This window comes from Lonchura striata, chromosome 4 (genome assembly GCF_050655825.1).
Source record: "Lonchura striata isolate lonStrDom1 chromosome 4, ASM5065582v1, whole genome shotgun sequence".
Lineage (NCBI taxonomy): Eukaryota > Metazoa > Chordata > Aves > Passeriformes > Estrildidae > Lonchura > Lonchura striata.
Genome location: NC_140706.1, coordinates 23,151,781 through 23,171,792, shown reverse-complemented (window position 1 = coordinate 23,171,792; position 20,012 = coordinate 23,151,781). Strand labels below are relative to the sequence as shown.

Here is a 20,012-nt window from a genome sequence, read left to right as displayed (position 1 = left end):
CAGAAAAATAAGCTAGAAATAAATGTAAGTTTCCTCACTTGTCATTCCACTTGGTTCTTCGCCACAGTTCTTAACCATCATGAAAAGGTTTACATATCCATGCTGGTGAAGACTAGATTCATTCCATCATGTGGGAAATTAGGCAAATAAAATCTGGCACATCAAAATAAGATTATGTTACTTACACAGCTTATTTGTAAAGTCCTACTGATGCTAAAGAACTGCAATTCATCAAAGCATCGGCCAACTCCTAATCCATTGTATACATACCAAAGATGTTAGGTATGCTCAAAGTCTGACAATTCCAGTTTACATATTACTCCTCACAAGTGCTGTGCTTCCAAAAAATTTTAAAAAACCCCAAACAGCAATAGTCGCCAAACAAAATAAAATAAAGAATAAACATCAACAACAAAATCCCCAAACACACAAAAAACCAAAACCAAATGAACACGTATACCTAAATTAGGTAAAGAATTTGAAACAACTATTCTGTCACACTCCTAAACATGACAAGCTGATGGCCTAAATACTCTTCACAAGAAATGGAGATACCCATCTCACATTTTACATCTAACTTCATTCCACTGCTCCAAAGAATTTAAAACTATTATCAAAAAACACAAAGCACTTCACTTAAGCAGGAACCTGATGAGGATCCAAATTTACAAAACAAAGGCCATGTTGCAGACATGGAAAGTTATTCACCTCAAAAAAGTGGCTTCAGAAAAATCATACCAGAAAAAGCTGAAAAGCCATTCAATTATTTTACAGAACAACCTTCCAACAAAGGTAATTTCCACATCTGTTCATTTGCACTTTGAGGTTTCCTGAGTGGAGAAAAAAACTACTAAGTATTTAAATACAAGCACAAGAGGAAAAGCAGCCAATTATATCAAACTGAGATAAACTCATTTTACTTTCTAATATTTATTTTAAAAAAAGCTTTTCTTTTTTGGACAATGTTTGAGTCCCTCCTCTAAAAACCAGAAGGTAAAAAAGGAAAGAAAAAAACAGGAAATGCATTCCAGCAGATTTTCCTCAGTAAGTGCAGGAGATGGTTTAGGAGCCTTTTGCGCTCTTCTATTTCTGTCAGCAGTCAGCAAGGGAACAGGCCATTCGTTATTGAATGTGAAAATCTATAGCCAGCTAATGACAGTGATTCTGGAAACACTTCAAGGATCTTTTCTACTCTTTCGTTCTTGCACTCCGTGTTATTCCCACTGGTTGTTCCAAGGTCTTGTTCAACAGTTTTAACAAAGATCCTCCTTTGTCATATCAAGATCACACTGACAAATAGGTCTAATTCCTAACTAACTTGTATACACTTGCTTTATGCAATGTGTTCTAGGATTTTTTTCCACTTTTGTGATTTTTAAGTCCCAGGTCAGACAGAGTCTTTTGAAGCTGATGCAAAAAATAAGTATTCCTTTGAGAACAAAAGAAAAGCTTCATCCAACTACATACATAGTTCAAGAGTACCAACCCAGCACAAACTCATCTGAAGTAGATGTTTATGAAGCAAACACAGCCTGCTGAAGAACAGAGCTAAGTTTGCTAGGAAGGACTCAAAAACTTTTGTGCACATGACACGTCATGAGAAGTCAACCTGCAGTGGAAGCCACCTAGTGTCTCACAGGTGACAGAAGCTGTGAAATTCCACATTGTGCAGTTTCCTTTCAAGACACAAAGCTGCTCCTGCTAGAGCCCTTTCATAGAGCTCCCAGAAAGGGACAATCAAATCTGCTGGATGTACATGATTACAACAGTTATGGGGGAGGAGGAAAGCCACCAGTGAGTGTGTTCACCACCAGGTCTGCTTGAAAGGAACTTCCTTTTGCTGTGCGCTGAAGGACAAAGCTTGTATTTTGGCAAAAATATGTAAGTAATATGAAGAGTGCAGATATGCAGCATGACAAAAAAAAAACAAAAACATGTATTCTCCTTGTTTAGGTGGAGAAGGTTGTTGCTTGGGGTTTTTGTTTGGTTGGGGTTTTTTTTTGAGTTTGTGGAGTTTTTTTTTTCTTCAGAAAATAGTAAACTTGAGTATTTGCAAAATGTCTTTCCATTTCTAGGGGTGTTTTGAGGTATTTGATCCTTTTATAGCTTCCCTTCTATGTCCTTCTCCCATACAGCTCACAGCACAATAAAGCAGGCTGAAGAAAGGGTTTCCCATGGCAAAATTGGCTTTGAGGAGAGACCTTCCAGGATGCTGAGCTCTTGGGCTACCTGGGCTGTCCCCAGTGCAGACTCCACATAGCCCAGCTGTGTCACTGTGACCTAAGCCCAGTCTCTGAAGCGATGCTGCAGGCTGAAACAAAGATGAATCTTGTGGTAATGTTGGTCTTCTGCAACTGCACACTTGACACTAGTACTACTGCTTAAGATTTTATTCCGACTCCCCACTGCAAGTGGGGTATTTGGAAAGAGGAAATAGAACTCCAGCAGTCCTGGAGCTGCAATTTGCCCATACCATGCTTCCAGAGACTATTCAAAACTCAGCCTTATTCAGTTCTGACAGGCAGTATAACTGACAACTAATTAATGCCCTACTGGCATTTTTATAGTAGCAGAGCCTCTGTGAGAATAACTAAGGCAGCAACTTCTTAAAATGCAAGGATTATTATTTTTAATAGAGTTCTTCTGCATGTGAATTTAGCTCTATAAGCATTCCTGAAATAATCATTTGACTGTGTCAGCCACTTAGCATAATTATAAATCAGTACACAGGTAGGAGTGAAAAACAAGAGACTGTGCAACACCTCAGACCTAAAATCCTCCAAAGCCCCTAATGTAACATTTTTATAGTCCCTCTATAGCAGTGGCTTCCCCAGATAAAAAGCATTAATGTTAATGCAACAGAGGAAGAGTTGGGTTTTTTTAAGTGTAATCAAGGCAACAAGAAATAGAGGGCAACTCCAGAGCTAAAACAAAACAAAAACCAAGAGACAGTAAGAAAAAACCCCTGTATTTATTGAAAAATAAAATACAGGATTTTAAGACATACTTTGATGCTGTTAAAATTTTCCTGACCAGTTCTTCACACAGTCTACACGAACCCAACTGCAAACACGCGCTGCAAGCATGTGACACAAGCAAGCCCAGTCCCAGTCAGGGTGACTGTGTCGGGAAGAATGAGGGTTAAAACTTCCAACCTTACAAATATATACCATACTTAACTTTTTCTGCCTCTGTCATTTTCTCCATTTATATTTCAGCCTTTGGCTCTCAAATCACAACTAGAGACGGGTTCTCTAAAACTTGCACTCCTCTTGGGAGTTCTTTGGAGTTCTATGAAAATGGAGTTTTCATTTTGAGTTGTTATTCTCAACTTTTCACTGTAAGGTTCTTCCACAAGACTAAGATACAGACTAAACATTGCCAATGCCCTGCATAAATAGCGCATAAGTATCTCTTAACAGTCACACTGTCCTTAATATTTCAGTGTACGAGTTAAGTACTGGTAAACAGATATTTTTTTCTCGCTTTTGAAGCCAAACTCGTCCAAAGCCCCAGTGACCTTATGGTACTTGATCAGCAAACAGCAAATCCTGTCCAAAGCACGGAGGGATACCACGCTACAAACGTCACAAACAACCTCACGATAAACACGTTTCAGCGGTTCTCGACTGTTAAGAACGAACAGGCCCCTAGAATATTTTGATTTCATTTTGAACCGGGTCAGTTTCTCTCGCGGGCTCTATTCTTCGCGAGACGAAGCTCGCCAGCACTCCGCGCTGCTTGCTGCGGGCGGGCGGCCGAAGCCTTCCCACCGCCTCGCTGGCCCTGACCCTTCCTTCAGCGGCCACAGCTGCAGGCAGGGCAGCAGCGGCGATTACAGCAGAAGGCCGGGCAATTCGGTGGCGGGCAGAGGGGGGCAGGCCGCCGGCACCGCGGCGCTCCGAGGCCACACGAAGGCCCCGGCGAGAGCAGGCCCGAGCGGCGGCCCCGGCCCGGCGGCGGCAGCGCCGCCCGCGGCCGCTCCGCGCCGGCCACGACCCGCGCCCACAGCCCGGCCGCGGGCGGGCGGCCTGGCCGCGCCGCCCCCGCCCCGCTGCCTCCCCTCCCACCCGCAGGCAACTCCTCTGCGGTGACGCCGGGGACGGGTCCCCCGGGCCCGCCGCCATACGGGACGCGTCGCGGAGGCCGCCCGCTTCCCGCCCCCGGGAGACCGCGGCGAACAGCCCCGCGCCCTATCGGGAGCGGGGGGAGGGCGAAGCTCCTCCCCGGCCCCGCCGCCAGACCCCGCCGGCCGTTACCTCGCTCGGCTCGGCTCGCTCGCTCGCTGTCGCCGGCGGCGGGCGCGGGGCTGCGGCCGCGGAACGGGGAGGCTCGGGCGGGGCGTGCGCCGCGGGCACCCAGCGCCGCTCCCCGGCCGCGCGGGGAAGCGCAGCCCGGGCGGAGGCGCCGCCCCCGCCCCTTCCCCTTCCCCTTCCCCGGCCCGCCCGGGGCCCGCGGTCTCGCCCCGGGCGGCTGAGGCCCCGGGCGGCTCCGCCCCGCGAGCCGCCGGGAAACCAGCGAGGGAGGGACGGCCGAGCGGTGCGGCGCAGCGTTCGGTGCGGGAGTGAGCTCAGGAGCGAAGGGGGATCGCCCACAGCTAGCACGGTGACATCTCTCAGCCGCGTAGTGACAGGTTTCACACTTGTAACAAAAAGCGTGAGTGTTTGCTTTCTGCTGCTGCTGCCCAGTTTTACTAAGCAATTTTTAACGTCGAGGATAGGTCCCACAGTCTGGAATGATGCTGTGGGTCTGCATTCATACTGAAGAGGAAATGGCATGTAAACGGCGGCGAGAATGAGATTTTAAGGAAGCTGAGGAGTGTCTGGTGGGATCTGGCATCAGCAACTGCTGTGGAAGTCACCAGCTGCAACAGAATAGAGAAACAGCAAATGAGTAGGAGAGGGCTTCATTATCGACAACAAGCAATGGCCACTTGATGGACATGGACAGTGGAAAATTATGAAAAGATGAAAGACTAGAGATGTGCTCTTGATGGACTGAAATGATGGTAAGTGGCCCTAAATTAGAACTGTTGTGAAGTCACCATGAAGACTTTTGAATTTATCAACATGTGCTCTTAAAATAAAATTATTTTTAAAACAAAGAAAAAACCAAATAACAGGCACCAAACAACACTCAAGATTGGAAGATTTTACTGGGAGAACTTTCCTGTAGTTTTTATAGAAGTTCATTGATTTGAGAAATTTCACTGTCACCAAATGGGCTTTAAAATATAGTTGGAAAATTACATATGACATTTACCCATTACTGAGGTCTGAGAATACGACTTCATTTCATTGCCATAGGTATCTTCATCAGGTGTGTCTCCCTGCCTGTCGTAGCAAGGTAATAGGCAGGGACTCCACTACTTCATGCTTGCACATCCAGTTCTCAGGGGATGGATCCCTGTGCCGCATTGTCTTAAGATACCTCCCTACCATCTGCATGCAGCCGCCTCCCATCAGGGCACAATGCCTCTGGAGGACATTTGCTGGAGGTGTGCCACTGTGATCTTCCTAGGGAACAGAAACAGGACACTTGTGTGAAAGGAGAGAAGCATTTTCCCTCCCGATGGGGTGTCATGACCCACTTGGTAGAGTGCTCAATGTTCTTTATAACTTCTCATCATGCTGAACAAATACACCGGTCCATGTGTCAGGGAACATTTATGTCATATTGTATCATCATCTTAACTCCAGCAAATAGCCCACTATTTAGTCTCAAAAGTGTTGGCTAACAAGCCCTTAACTTTTACAACAAATTTCAACAAGCTCCCAACTCCCACAACAAACATCAGGTCTTGGAGGTGTTGGCTAACAAGCTCACAATTTAATATGCTCCCAATCCTAACATTTCAGATTCCCTAGTGCTCTGGATCGGGGGTAAGCCCAGGAGGAAGAGACACACCAATCCACTTTCTTTTACAGTTTATCTGGTGCACACATGTTACGTAAAAGAGATTTTTGCAATCTTTCATTCATGCATGCAATACTAAGCCCTTTAGAGCCCTTCAGGAAATGAGGTCTGTGGGGATCCTGGAGCCCCTTGTGGTGAGGTGCCTTGTAGTGGGGGACTCAACCCCTGTCTTGATGCAGGCACACTGAGCATGAGTCTCGAGGCAGCAAAGAAAGTTGACTTCATACAGCACTGCTCCACCTCCACAGGACCCTCTTTTACAGTCACAACTTTCCTGTCACAACAATCAGAATGTTTGAGACAAAACATGCCTACCTGTTTATGCCCGGTTCTCCAATAGGGGAGTAAGGATGTCTCCCAAGCCAAAGATCCCTCATGCTGTGATTCATCCCATTCAAAGGAAGTGTCATCCCTGAGCCTCATTTGTCCTTCATTTCCCTTCAAAGATGGAAACATGGAAGATGTGTCCTTAAGAAGGCTACTAAAGGTCTGCTTATTTAGCACCTAATGCTTCACAAGAAAGACCAAGAAGTCACAGCCAGCTTTGTGTCTCAATCACAGGTACTCCCACTTCTGGGTCCTTAATGGTCTGCTAGAGAGCCTCCTTCTGCCACCAGGACCCAACCATTTCCATTATAGATGTAACTTTTAATGCAAATAATGATTAAGCATGTGCAAAAGATAATATTTGGTTTTAGGGTGAACTATGTACGCATGGGTAGCTCAACACAGTTGTCCTGTGAAAAACTGCAAAAGGCTGCTGCAGGTAATTTGTTTAGAGCTTGTAGGGTTCACAATCCCAAAATGCTGGCTATTTGGTAGCACAACAACAAAAAGGCAAATAAGGTTTTTTATGTAGGATTTCTTAGTGTATATGTTTCTCAATAAAAGTAAATAAAAGAAAATTTGAAATTTGTATTCAAAACATTTAATGTTTTGGGAAATAAATTGATTTAGGCATTGCTAGTTTGCCTGTGACTTTGCGATTTCAGTACTTATCTGGTAGATACATAGTATGCAATATTTGAATAAACAAGGACAAACATTTACACTTCTAATACAATACATAAAGCCTATACATAGTCATCCAGAGGATTTGCTTATAAACCTCAAAAAAGCTGTCTCTTGCCATGACTCACAAAAGCAAAATAAAGAATTATTCAGTACACTGCTATTGTACAAGTCAAAAAATCTGGAGAAAAATTTGCCTTGATTGGAACTTGTATGTGCATGTCATGCCAAGTGACAGTTTCATGCATGTCCCATGAACTGTTTCCTTACTTCATGTGTTCAGTGTCTGGACAAGTATCAGAAACAAAATCGTTTTTCTTTAAGGGCATGATGCTGGTAATGTGTTAATCATACATTTGGAAAAATAGGTCACATAAATTCCAGTGTAATGACTGTGTCTTTATATTTTTAAGGTTGCCAAAAAAAGAGGAAGAGAAGTTTTCAGTTGCTCTAATCTGATAGCCTCCATTAAACTGCACTGCAAGGGGAGTGTTGCTGCTGGCATTTGATGCATGAAACTATGTTGTTCTTTGCCAGTTGTACGTATTACAGTATTTGACACCATGAAAATATCAGACTAATTTGGGCACTGGCAGATTTCTCACTGTCACAGTGAACACTGTAAATAGGAGGGATTTGATTTAAATAGGAAGGATTTTTTGATCAGAAAATTATAATCACGTAACAGAGGCTCTTTCAAGTATCTGTGTCCTTCAAATTTTCACACAACTTTTTCAAATAACACCATAATCACCTATTATATATGCTGTTGGTTTGGGTTGGGTTTTTTTTCCATTTCCCTCTCCTTATGTCGACACTTGGCTTGTTTTTACTTGGAGTGACTTGAACATACAGCATGTAATCTGTGCTGTTTGGCTAAAGTGTTTAGTCTGGTCTTCACTGAATACTTTAGCAACAGATTTCCATTTTAGTTTCTTCAGTGCTGCCTTCTTAAAGTAAAAATACTTTAGTATGTTTTTGCTTTTGTTATAAATCACATTAAAGTAGTAATATTACCCGACTGGAGACAGAACAAGGAAATGTCAGTCCCTTACAATATTTCTGATTATATACAGCCTACATCTACTCAACAAATTGTGATTTCCTATCTTTTACATTCCAAATGTCATTATAATTTTAAAAAAAATAGATTTTGATTTGCAAGAACAATTTGCAGCTAAACTTTTGTCTTGAAGAGCATACTGGTGTGGCAAGAAAGACATGTTTAACTTCTCCGGTTTTAAAGACTTGTTATTACTTACAGTAACACGGTGAATATACCATAATAAATATTGTAGGAAAAGGCCTGAGGAATAAGTGTGCATTAAAAATTAATGCCTGCTGAGGTAAATCTCAAATAAGTTATCTTACCAGGAGCTTAAGGTACAGTTTTTATCATTATTCAGAACTTTCCTTTGGACCATTCATATATCAAAGCCTTGAACTATAATACATTTTTCCTTCCTTCAGAAAGAAGAGATGAAGAGTCTTCATCTAGTTCCTGCAGAAACCATTTTCATAAAAGTTGATCCAGTCCCACAATGCTCTAATCATCTTCCTAAGGATCCTTCCACATTCCATTGCCAGCTTTAGGTTTCATTTACCATTGCAGAAACTAAAGAGTGTTAGCTATCCTTCCCTATTTTTTAAATTGATTTACCTTAATGCTGATTTAAGATGTTTAACTTGGCTACTTGGAATGTCTCTGTCTCCTGTTAATATTACTTTGTCCATAATTTGTCCATGATTACTTTGTGTTCCTACAAAAAATAACTCTTCCCCTCTGCCAGAATGTGATATCCAAAGTAGAAATTTAATTCCATAAGAGAAAAAAAAAAAAAAAAAAAAAAAAAAAAAGGGAGAAGTCTTATTAAAAGAAATGTGTGCAGAGTACCTCACATACCTGTCTCTTCCCCTCCACCCATCTCTAGATTTAAGTCAAATGCATAGCAAATGTTTGTGTTTTATCTCCATTAAGAAACTCCATATGTGGCTTCTATACTTGCAGGATATTGATCTTCTGTTCTATATAGCAACCAATTGCATAGTTAACTGAAGAAACAGGCTGGTATCACTGCAGTAATGTTAGTGATTTCACACATTTTTTTTTTTAAATTCCAAATAGTGCAGATTTATTATATCTGCATTAAAAGAATGCCTCAATTCCCTCTAGGGCTCTATTATACAAGGCTCCATTTCAGCATTATTTTAAACAGGAGAAAACAGTATTTAGAAGCAGCAGAAATCTAGATCATTAAGGCACTTTTTGCCCCACAGAAGACAATAGCAAAAATTCTACTGATATCAATAGAGTTGCATTTTTAAGTAAACAGGTCACACCTATTCTAGCATTACCACTAAATACAATGAATACTAAAGAAGACACTTAACAAATCAGTACTTTGGTTCACCTATCCATCAGCAAATTATCAAAGGAGTTTATAACATTGCCACTGAAGGTTAATAATTGCAAATTTTCAAATTCTTGTTTAAAAGCATGCTAAAGCAGCATATTACTAGTCTTCATTTAAAGTACCTGTACTTTAATGAGGTACTCCAGATATACTGCAGAACAGAAATCAGATTTGCTCATTATACCTGCTATGCTAAACATCTCCAAAATACATGAACTATAAAGATGCTTGGGCTTTAGGAAAGGAGGTGCAGAGAGATAATGACAATAAATGCTATCATCCTAGAACTGAAGGATTATACTTAATTGTATCTTCTCTGCAGGCATAGAATGAGGTCATGCTTATACAGATGAGAATCCTCATTGCTACAAGGACCTTCTGAATTTGGAATAAGCTCACATTACAGATTGGATCTGTGGTGAATTGGATTCCTGTATTGGATGTTCTCTGCTCTGTTGTTTTTATCAATCTGATATGTCAAATTCAATAGATACCAAAACTCCACCCTAATCAGTTTAAACTGCAGAAATGGAGAACAAACAGTCCCTAATATGCCACCTTGGCATATGATAAAAAGTAATAAGCTGACTTTCATTGCAACTGTCATGTTTTTATCTGTTGAAGATCACTTTATTTTTAAAAACTGCATTGATCCCATCCTATAGTAAATTTAATATCAGATATCTTAGAGATCTGCAGATTTAAGTGTCTTATGAACAAGAATAGCAGTAAAATTGCAGTTCTGTATTTTTTTTTTTTAACTGATTTCATGTATTTCACTGCAGGAATTAGACTTAACAGGAAAAAATGAATAATGGTTGATGCTTCTGCAACTTCTGCTTTTCCCCAAATGTTTTGTTAAAAAAACCAAAACAACAAAATCATGGGGGATTTGCTTAATACATCTACAACAAACAAAATGCAACAGCTGCCTAACTATGCCATGCAATAACAGAGAGAGTAGGTTAATAGGCAGCTACTATCCATTTGAAATGGTAGGAACTTTGTCAGCAGGGTGCCATTATCTAATTTGACCTGGATGTGAAAGTTTACTTATTGTTTTTTGCAAAACAATTATTGTCTGCTGATTCAGATAGAGGACACTTCCACGGAACAGTATCATTAATGGCCTCCATTCATTCATAAAGCCAGAGTTCTAAGAACAAAACTACCTCAGGACAGAAAATCTCTAGGCTTCCAATCTGCACGGTATCTGCCTTCAGGCAGTTGTTAAGAGGACAGGCACAGTTGCAGAATAAATGTCACTGATTTTGAACTGGGCTAAAATATTCTATATTAAGACAGAACTAACATAATTCAAGAATTTGAAGTGACACTTCAGCATTTTATGTTCTTGGGCACCTGAGCTTCTCCTGGGATATCTTACTAAGAATCTAATCTCTACCATAAGTGATAGAACTGAATCCAAATAATTCCATGTTGGAATTTGTCTTCACTAAGGCAAATTTAGGGTAGAGGCACAAATGAAAAGAAATTTCTTTCATTTAGTTAGAACATTATTTCATTATATGTATTAGATGGTTATAATAATCTTATGCTCCTACATGTTTACCTTCATCAAGATAGCCTGTATTAACTACAAACTACCTTGTTCCTATCAGGATTTTATCACTTTAAGGTACTCTATATCTCCTAAAGTAAATATTTTCCTTAGAGCAAAAGAGATGCATTTCCTCAAATATATTAATTCCCAAGTTTACTTAATGAACACTTCATCCTGAGATGTAGAAATAAACACTTGGAAATTAACCATTTAAAATGTCAATTTGAAAGAAAAGGAGAAAAAAAAACCCCATCAGTTATTATTTTATTTCAACTATGTCATACTGTAAGTAAAATTTAGTTATTTTTGTATTTTAGGGGTTTTGTGATATCAAGTTATCAGTCCATTTCACCTTACTAAATTCTGTGAAAAAAGTCATTAAAACTCTCCAGTGATTCTAAATAAAAACTAGTACTTTCCTTCTACTGAAAATGTTGAGATATCTTGTTAGCTCTGATTCAGAAATTTTAAATGTTAAGATATTGGATCTTGTGGCAGGATGGAATTTCTAAGTAGATCTAATATTAAGTACAAGCCTGAATCTTAGGCAAGTTCCAATCATTTATTAATGTTACTCTGATGAAAAAACACTTTTACCTGTCAAGGCAGACTGTACTCCATTGGCCATGGAATTAATTTACCAGAAGTTAATTGCTTGCCAATCACAAGTGATTTATGAACCTGTTTTCCTCACAGTGACTGACCTTCAATTAATGTAAGATTAAAACAATATAAAAATCCCTTTTATTTCTTTCCTAAAATAGCTTCCAAGAGGCCTTATTCTCAAGTACAGATGTGTACAATACATATCCTATTGAGACATGAATATTTTACAAAATGTTCTCATACCACAACTCAATGGCTTCAAAATTGTACAATATATAAATATCTTGCAGGTATCCTGCTTAGTGTCTGTTTACCTCACCATTTGTTACACAAAAACTGCTAGTTACAGCAATCCTTGTGCTTGACATCTGTTACAAACATCTGTGGATTACTCCAACTGCTTGTAAAAATAAATTAGGGAACTTGTTATGGCCTAAACCCACTAGCACTTATTTATTAATTAGATTTCAGTAACTAGTTTCTGAACTTGAATAACTTGTATGCCAGATGTCTTATGCTGAAACAAGAAGCCAAGGAGATGGGGGGAAGGGAGCAGCAAGTGTGTGAAGTGCATTTAAAAACAGCTGTGTATACTACCATTTTTAAAGAAATTTCTTTGTTTATTGTGTGCTTCTTTGTAACTGTCACATGATAGAATCTAATTATTTAGATAGGAAATGAGCAGATAGTTATTTGGTTGTTGCTGAATGGGAAAGGCCTTCTTTTGCTTTCCTGTAAATTCTGACCTCTTTGGGGTTTTTTTTAGTCCTCTTAAAATCCACCTATCGCTTCTATTTTTTAACATTTCATACCCTCTCTCACTGGAAACGGGGCCACATTCTTTCCCAGTGAATAACACCAGCAACAAAAGAAACTCAAATTTAGAAAGCCACAGGCCATCTTACAGTTTCAGTGACATAAAAGGACAGTCATTCCTTCTAACAGGACAGTCTACAGTCTCCAATTTATTTAAGGATTAGGCAGACATTAGTACCTGTCAAATTCATGACAATTCCAAGTTCAAAGAATGAAGGAATCATATCTTAAGACAAGCTCCACTCCACCCTGCTCTAGCTTACGACATTCAGATTGGTATCTGCAACCTGATACACACAATTCAGGATGGAGCAGAGGAGGTGTCATTTGGATCTGGGCCCATCTGTAATAGACAACTTATTAAAAACCCAAACAAACAAACCAACCCCAAACAAAAACAGTTGATACAACAACATGAAAACATGTTTAAGCTTTTTTCAAATGGATGATCAAACATGAACTCTTTCAACTGCTTTATTCCTCTGATTACACTCCACAAGACCTGGAAGAATGAACAAGCTAACTTAAAAAAACATTGAAATAGGAGTAGTTCATATTTTCTGTGTAATTCTTAAATTTCTGAGTTGGGAATTTCTTCTTCTGTATGATGGTGATGGTTAGGAGACAAAAATGTGTACCTTAAAACTTCAGTGAGAATTTTATCAGTTTTTATTATGAACTTACCTATTTTCCATGTACAAAAAATAAATTAAATATACTACATGGTAGAAGAGTAGAAAAGGAAAAGGTATACTGTATATTACATATTCAGCAGAATAAATTGCCGATTTCCCCCTCATCCATTGTGCTGGGTTTGGGTGGGTAGAGTTAATTTTCTTTACAGTGGCTGGTATGGGGCTATGTTTTGGATTTATGCTGAAAGCAGGTTGATAATGCAACAGAGCTGTTTTTGTTATTGCTGAGCAGCCCTTACAAAGCATCAAGATATCTTCTGTGAGGAGGCTGGAGGTGCACAAGGTGTTGGGAAGGGACACAGATGAAGCAGCTGACCCCAACTGACCAAAGTAATTTTCCAGACCATAAAGTGTCATCCTCAGTATGTAAAGCTGGGGAAAGAATAAGAAAGGTGGGGACACTTTGAGTGATGGTGTTTGTACTTCCCAAATACATGTGATGAAGCCTTGATTTCCTAGGGATGGCTGAACACCTGCCTGCCCATGGGAAGTGGTAAATTGATTCCTTGGTTTTCTTTGCGTGTGAGGCTTTTGCTTTACCTAGTAAACTGTCATAATCTCAACCCATGAGTTTTCTCACTTTTACCCTTCCAATTCTCTTTCCCATTCCAATGTGAGAGAATGACTGAGCAGCTATGTGGGACTAGGTTGCTGGCTGGGGTTAAACACAACATCCATAAACGTGTTGGTAATTATTTTCCTCAGCAGCATTATGCAGTTTGTGATTTTGATGACTCTTAAAGACATATGTTTTTGGACTTTCCTAGTTGTTTCTGGTTATACATGTACTTTTCAAATTCAGCAATTATAAAAGGCACATACAAGTAAATCCGTATCTAAATTATGCTTAAACACATTAATGGGATGAAATAGAAAACAAACATTTCCATAATTTAAGCCTCTTTCATTTGTTTTTCAAAACTTTACACTGTCAGGTTCACTGCTTTAGTGACTGCAGCCACCATCACACATATATTCTTCCCAGGTCTCAGCAAGAAGACTAATGCAGCATCAAAACAGCAAGCAGGACATATGCATACAGAAATAAAAGCTCCCAATATATTTTGATGTAGCTCTCTAGCTGACCTGAAACTCCCCTTCATATGTAAATGGAGGGCAAAAGAAGTCCACAACAATCTTCTTTTAAACTTTGAATTTTAATAGTATGCTCTGTTTTCAAAAATCTTCTTGCAAGTTTGTTCAGCTAGCTTCCAAAGATACTATTATAGTGGCTGTTAAATATGGAAAGCCAAAATCAAAATTGAAAGTAAATAGCACTGTAGGTGTAACTCGTTTTGAGATATATCACAGAACATTTAATTATATTGTTCTTAGAATTTGGCTTCTCAAGTTCATCTTCAATTTGGCAAAATTGTACTTACAGATCACAAATAATGATATTTAAAAGATACTTGCAATTCACTCAGAGCTATTTATTTCACCATCTCTGCATTTTTTGTTTGCTTACATGGAACTCCTACTGTCCAGACACCTGCAGATTTTCTACTACATGTGCTCATCTTTGCTCATTCCATTTCTCTTGTTCATTCATACCCTTTCCTGAGTTCCCATTTCCCACACCCAGCAGCAGGTCAATGGACAAATCTTATAGAAAGGAACAGAGAGACAAACACCAAAATAGGATATTGGTAAGACAGAAAAAAATATTACTGCAAGTTTGCTTAAATTCAGGAAACTATAGAGGCTTTTAGGGGTTTTTTTGCTCATAGATTATGTCAGCATTTGTGTACTTCTTTTAGTGTTATTTTGTACCTGCTACATGAAGGAGCTTCCTTAGGGGATTTAAGGATCTATTGCTTTTTTCCCCTAGAAGTAACATTATTCTGTTCTTACTATATTCAGAATCTGATAGACTTGTCAACATGTTTTTTCATTTAAATAGAAAAATTCATGCCTAACAGTGAATCTAGGCAGCTGAATGATACTGAAAATAGATTAAAAATATGGTTCACTCCAGTTTTCTTCTGGATTACAGGCAGCTGCCGAGCAGATCTTGAAGATTTAAAAATTGATTAAATATAGGTCAATGGCATTTCATTAAAAAAACTGACTACATCTAAAATAGTGACTTAAATGTTAACATGGTGGCTAAAATTCTTTTTCTGCCTTAGTAAAGGATTTAGATAAAGGAATTTTACAATTTTAGTGAGTGCTTCCCTGAAAATAGAAATGATTAGGTATAAGTATGCAGGGTCTGGAAGATAAAAAGCACAGTACAGAGATATACTTAAGAAAGCAAGTGTTTATGTGCTTGATACAGTGTAGTTATAGTATATTACACAGAGTACACATAAGCTTGCCAAATTCAGATATGCTATAAATAGTGGTATTAGATGCTGGTGAAATTCTAAGTGGACACAAACCAGTCTACTTTACAAGCAGTAATCCCTCTGCTGGCAATAGTATCACCTTCATTGATCACTCCATCATCATGGACATTTTTATATTGCATCATGAAGAATTTTTGGCTAAAAATCTGTATATTATTAACAGAGTTTTTATATTACTAAGCATTTTTGTCAAGACTACACATTTCTCATTTCTCTATTTGCTCGTGATTTGTCTAGGTTACGTCTAGCTTTGTCTACTCAATACTTGATATTCTGTGCTCTCTTGTCAAGCACCCTCATAAGTACTAGCTCAAATAACCTTATTTAGCATCTCTGCTGTCACATATACTGAATTTAGGAAAATTTTCTTCTTCTGATACTCAGTATTCCCTGCCGCTGGATCACTATGCTGTCGTGCTAGTTGATGATCTGGATGCAAACATCCAGTGCATTAACTGAAGTAGAATTGTAAGGATGAAGTGACTGGAGCAGCACAAACGAAAGAAGTAATTCTATTTCATAAATTCAAATGCAAATTGTTTTTTATGAGGGTTTGAAATTCCAGGTTTGATATTCAGGTTCCAAAATGGCATAGTGGTGTAATGTTCTAATGATCATCCCCTTGAGCCATTCACAGAACACACTGACTGGATCCCCCAGTGCATAAACCTATATGATCAATATATTTCCTGACTTTGTTCCAAGGCAAATGATAATGATTCTGTTGCTCACACAGTCATACACACACACTTTGATGCTTCCCTGCATTTGACAAATGCAACTCTTTTTTAAGCCTCTGAATACACGACATAACCTATCCATCAACGAGAAATGACCCCGTCATTAGAGCACAGCTCTAAGGCTGCACATACATTCATCAAATGTCTTTCTTTGACCATAATGGTAAATTCCAAGTTCATATTAATTTGTAAAATTTGATATCATTCTCTTCTTTACTGCAAGCAGCAGACATTATATCTGTTGGAAGAATTAGCAACAGCAGCATCATAAATACAATAAATACTTTTCACAAAAGAGTCTCTTAATCAGAACTTTTAAGTACCACACATATTCTTATTTTTTAATAGATCATAGGACAGTTCTTATTTAATGAGGCAGGGGGAGAAACTCATTGTTTTAACTTCAGAAAACAGCTGCCATGGGCTAAATATACTGCCAAACTTTCCCAATTTCCCCAGTAGTATTTCCTCTAAGCAGTCCCATATACTCAGAATTTCCCCACATCTGCCTTGTTATTTGAAAAAATATGATGTGAATATAAAGAATCATGTGCTACTATTAAAACTAAGGTAACTGCAAACTTCCTTGTAGCCTGGGTAGGACAAAAAAAAAATCTCAGAAAGATTTCACAGAATGGAAAAGTTGGGTTAGAAATGGACTTCTTTTAAATGACCTTCAGCTGATGACATAGCAGTCCGTTACAACACCTGCTGTATCCAAGTATTAGAGAGAAATAAAGGGCTAATGAAAGACACAGGGTATTCTTGAGTATGGCATAAATAAAATAACTTTATAGTGTATTAGCTAGCTTCATTATTAGTGGTGTAGCTAAAGAGACTGTTCATAAATTCAGTTTACATGGGATCAAATTTACCCAATCAGAACCTATCCAGTAGAAACTAGAAAATTTTGAAGAATAGTTGATCCATCCACAGCTTCCCTTATAAAAGCCTGGAAAAAAAATCACCATGGAAGTAGAAAGATTTCACTGGTGAAAAGCCTAATTTTTTGCTGTAGTAACTTATCAATGTGACTTTTGAGAAATTATTGACTGTGACAAAGAAAATTGAAGCTTTTGTGATATGGTGCAAGCAAAGACACATCTTCTGGACAGAAAGGATGATAAATGCACATATTAAATATATTATTGGAGAAAAGTAGACTTGGTTGTCAGAAATGAATAGGTGTAAATGTATGTGCTTTGGACACATCAGGAACAGAGATGGAAATAACCTTGAGAATGTAATTATGGAGTGAATGGTGACAAGTCATCATAATTGAGAGCAGCTAGAAAGGAGGTGGATAGATGACATGCAGTAGGCTGCTGTAACTTCAGTTTCTGAATGTTCAAAACTAGCAATAGATAATTGAGGTTTCTAAAAATTCTCCTGTGAAATCACCAATATGCAGGTGCCAATAAATTGATTTTACTTCACTTGCAAGCAAATATAGAAGCATAATAATTTTGTTAATAGAGTGGTTTGTAAATTAAAAATGTATTCATAAATATACACTTTTTCACAATTGCTTAAATGTTATGTATAGTGACAATCTTTGCCATTTCTGAATGTGTCCTGACACTACAAAACTTCAGTGGCAAGTGTAATTGTCCCTGGTGTATATATATATATATATATATATATATATATAAACACACATATATATGTAAATATATATCTATATATCTGTCTGTATATATGTGTGTGTTTGTGTGTGTGTGTGTGTGCTGGGGAACTAATGAATCAAGAGCAGCCCTGTACAAAAACCATTTGGTGGTGCTGTGGGTGAGAGGCTGGACATGACCCAGCCATGGCACTCACAGCCCAGAGAGCCAAACGTGTCCTGGGCTGCACCCAGAGCCCCGTGGGCAGCAGGGGAGGGAGGGGATTCTGTCCCTCTGCTCTGCTCTGCTGAGAGCCCACCTGAGGTGCTGCAGCCAGCTCTGGGCCCCAGCACAGGAAGGACATGGATCTACTGGAACTGGTCCAGAGAAAGGCCATGAATATCATCAGAGGGCTGGAGCATCTTTCCTGTGAGGAAAGGCTGAGAGAGCTGGGGTTATTCAGCCTGAAAGAAGACTCCAGGGTGACCTTGTAACAGCCTTCCAGTACTTAAAGGGGACTTACAAACATGATGCTGACAGACTTTTTAGCCTGTTGTGATAAGACAAAGCGTGATGCTTTTAAACCAAAAGAGTGTAGATTTAGTCTAGATATAAGAAAAGTAATTTTTAGCAGGAGGGTGCTAAAACAGAACAGGTTACTTAGAAAGGTAATGGATGTCTCATCTGTGGTAACACGCAAGGTCACACTGGACAGGGCTTGGAGCAACCTGATCTAGATGGAGATATCTCTGCTTACTGCACTGGACTGACTAGATGACCTTTAAAGTCCCTCTCTACCCTAACTATTCTATAGTTCTGTGATAACTGCCCTATTTCCAAGCATGATTCAGAATAAAGGCATTTTTAGGCAGCACATGGAGAAGTCCTCCTTACCAAAACCAGAGCAAAAATAACATTCAGACAAATCATGGCTATGGATCAGTTTCTAAAGAGTTTATCATCCATACAGTGTGTGGTCCTTCCCTTTATTCAGAACTGGTACTATTCCATGAAGACTCAGTGAGCAGTGAGATTCTTCCACAGGAGCACTTTGTGTCTCCATGACTGTCTTTATGACATAATACACATAAGTCCTCTTTTACCGATTTTATCTTGTCAATGTAGAAAATGGGAGATATACAAGTCCCTGGTTTTCTGGCAAAGCTCACTTCCTGGGCTCTTCTAAGAGTAATTTCACTGTAAATACCCCCTGGAATGGAACACCTTTTGGAGCTTTTTCATTATAGCAATGCACATTGTCAAGAAACTCACCTCTGACCCACCTCACTTTACAGCAGATGTAAAATACATCAATTATTAAAATAGGCAGTTAAAACAATTAGGTGGTGTTATCGAAGATATATTATAATGCAATGACAGATATTACTTATTGCAGTTCACAACACAGTGTCATGTCTTAATGTCACTGTTTACTTCTTAGTCATTGTTACTATCTATGTTTACTGTCTTAATAAAGACCTGAGGAGAACCACTAAGCAGTTTCTGGAAGCATGTGAGCATAGCTTAATTTGATCAACATGAATTAAAGGATTTTCTATGCTTGAAGTAATCACTCCGTACTCTCTTCTGTTTCACCCAAAGAGTGTTTTGTTCTGAAAACCCTGTGCTGCATTATTTTTGCTACCAATAAAACCACATTTTTCCTTTCTTGATCATTTCCTTGAACCTGTCCTATCACAATACAATAAAAGAAGTGCCTCACAAAGCTGACACACAGGTATTCGGCACCCTTTATTTCAGTCTGCTTATGAATAACAATTGCAATCATAGTCTAAAATATAATCAAAACAAACAAAGGCAGATCAGAGCAAATACATACCAATAAAAATAATGTGAGTGAAGGTAATAAAATTCTGATGCAAACAGTAAAATCTGGGTAAAGACTAAAGGACTCAGTAATATTATTAGACAGCCATCCAGTAAAACCCAAGGGATCATGTGAACCTGGCTACAGCTGTACAAGCACAGTCCAAGTCAGATCTCAGCTGCTTGCTGAAATTAGAAGGGTGAAGGTCAAACAAGCAAAAGCAACAAACCAGAGACTAGCAGCTGTAATTGTATTTGATGACAGCAGATTTCAAGACTATACAGATTAAGGAGTGCAACAGGTCAGATTATCTGAAGCTTTTATGTTTTTACATTCTGAAAATGCCATGCATATATTCAAACTAATTGGCAGTTAAGTGTTCATTAATTGGGTGTGATATCGAATCTACATGCTCTGTTTTAGCCCTTTAGAATTTCAAATGGTGCAGAAGTTCAAATCCCACTGCT

At 38.9% G+C, this 20,012-nt stretch overlaps 1 protein-coding gene across 4 annotated transcripts in view; it reads right to left on the bottom strand.

Annotated features, from left to right (window-relative positions):
- The window catches only part of N4BP2 (NEDD4 binding protein 2), a 33,353-nt gene extending 28,964 nt beyond the window's left edge, over positions 1-4,389 (bottom strand). For 3 of the 4 annotated variants that reach the window (XM_021533195.3, XM_021533199.3, XM_031504559.3), the window contains exons 1-2: positions 4,260-4,389; positions 39-153 (exon numbers count right to left, since the gene is read on the bottom strand). The gene's annotated coding sequence lies outside the window, so the exon portion shown is untranslated. The remainder of the gene's footprint in view (positions 1-38; positions 154-4,259) is intronic. The other variant, XM_021533198.3, reaches the window with a different exon arrangement.
- Between the last annotated feature and the right edge of the window lie 15,623 nt (positions 4,390-20,012).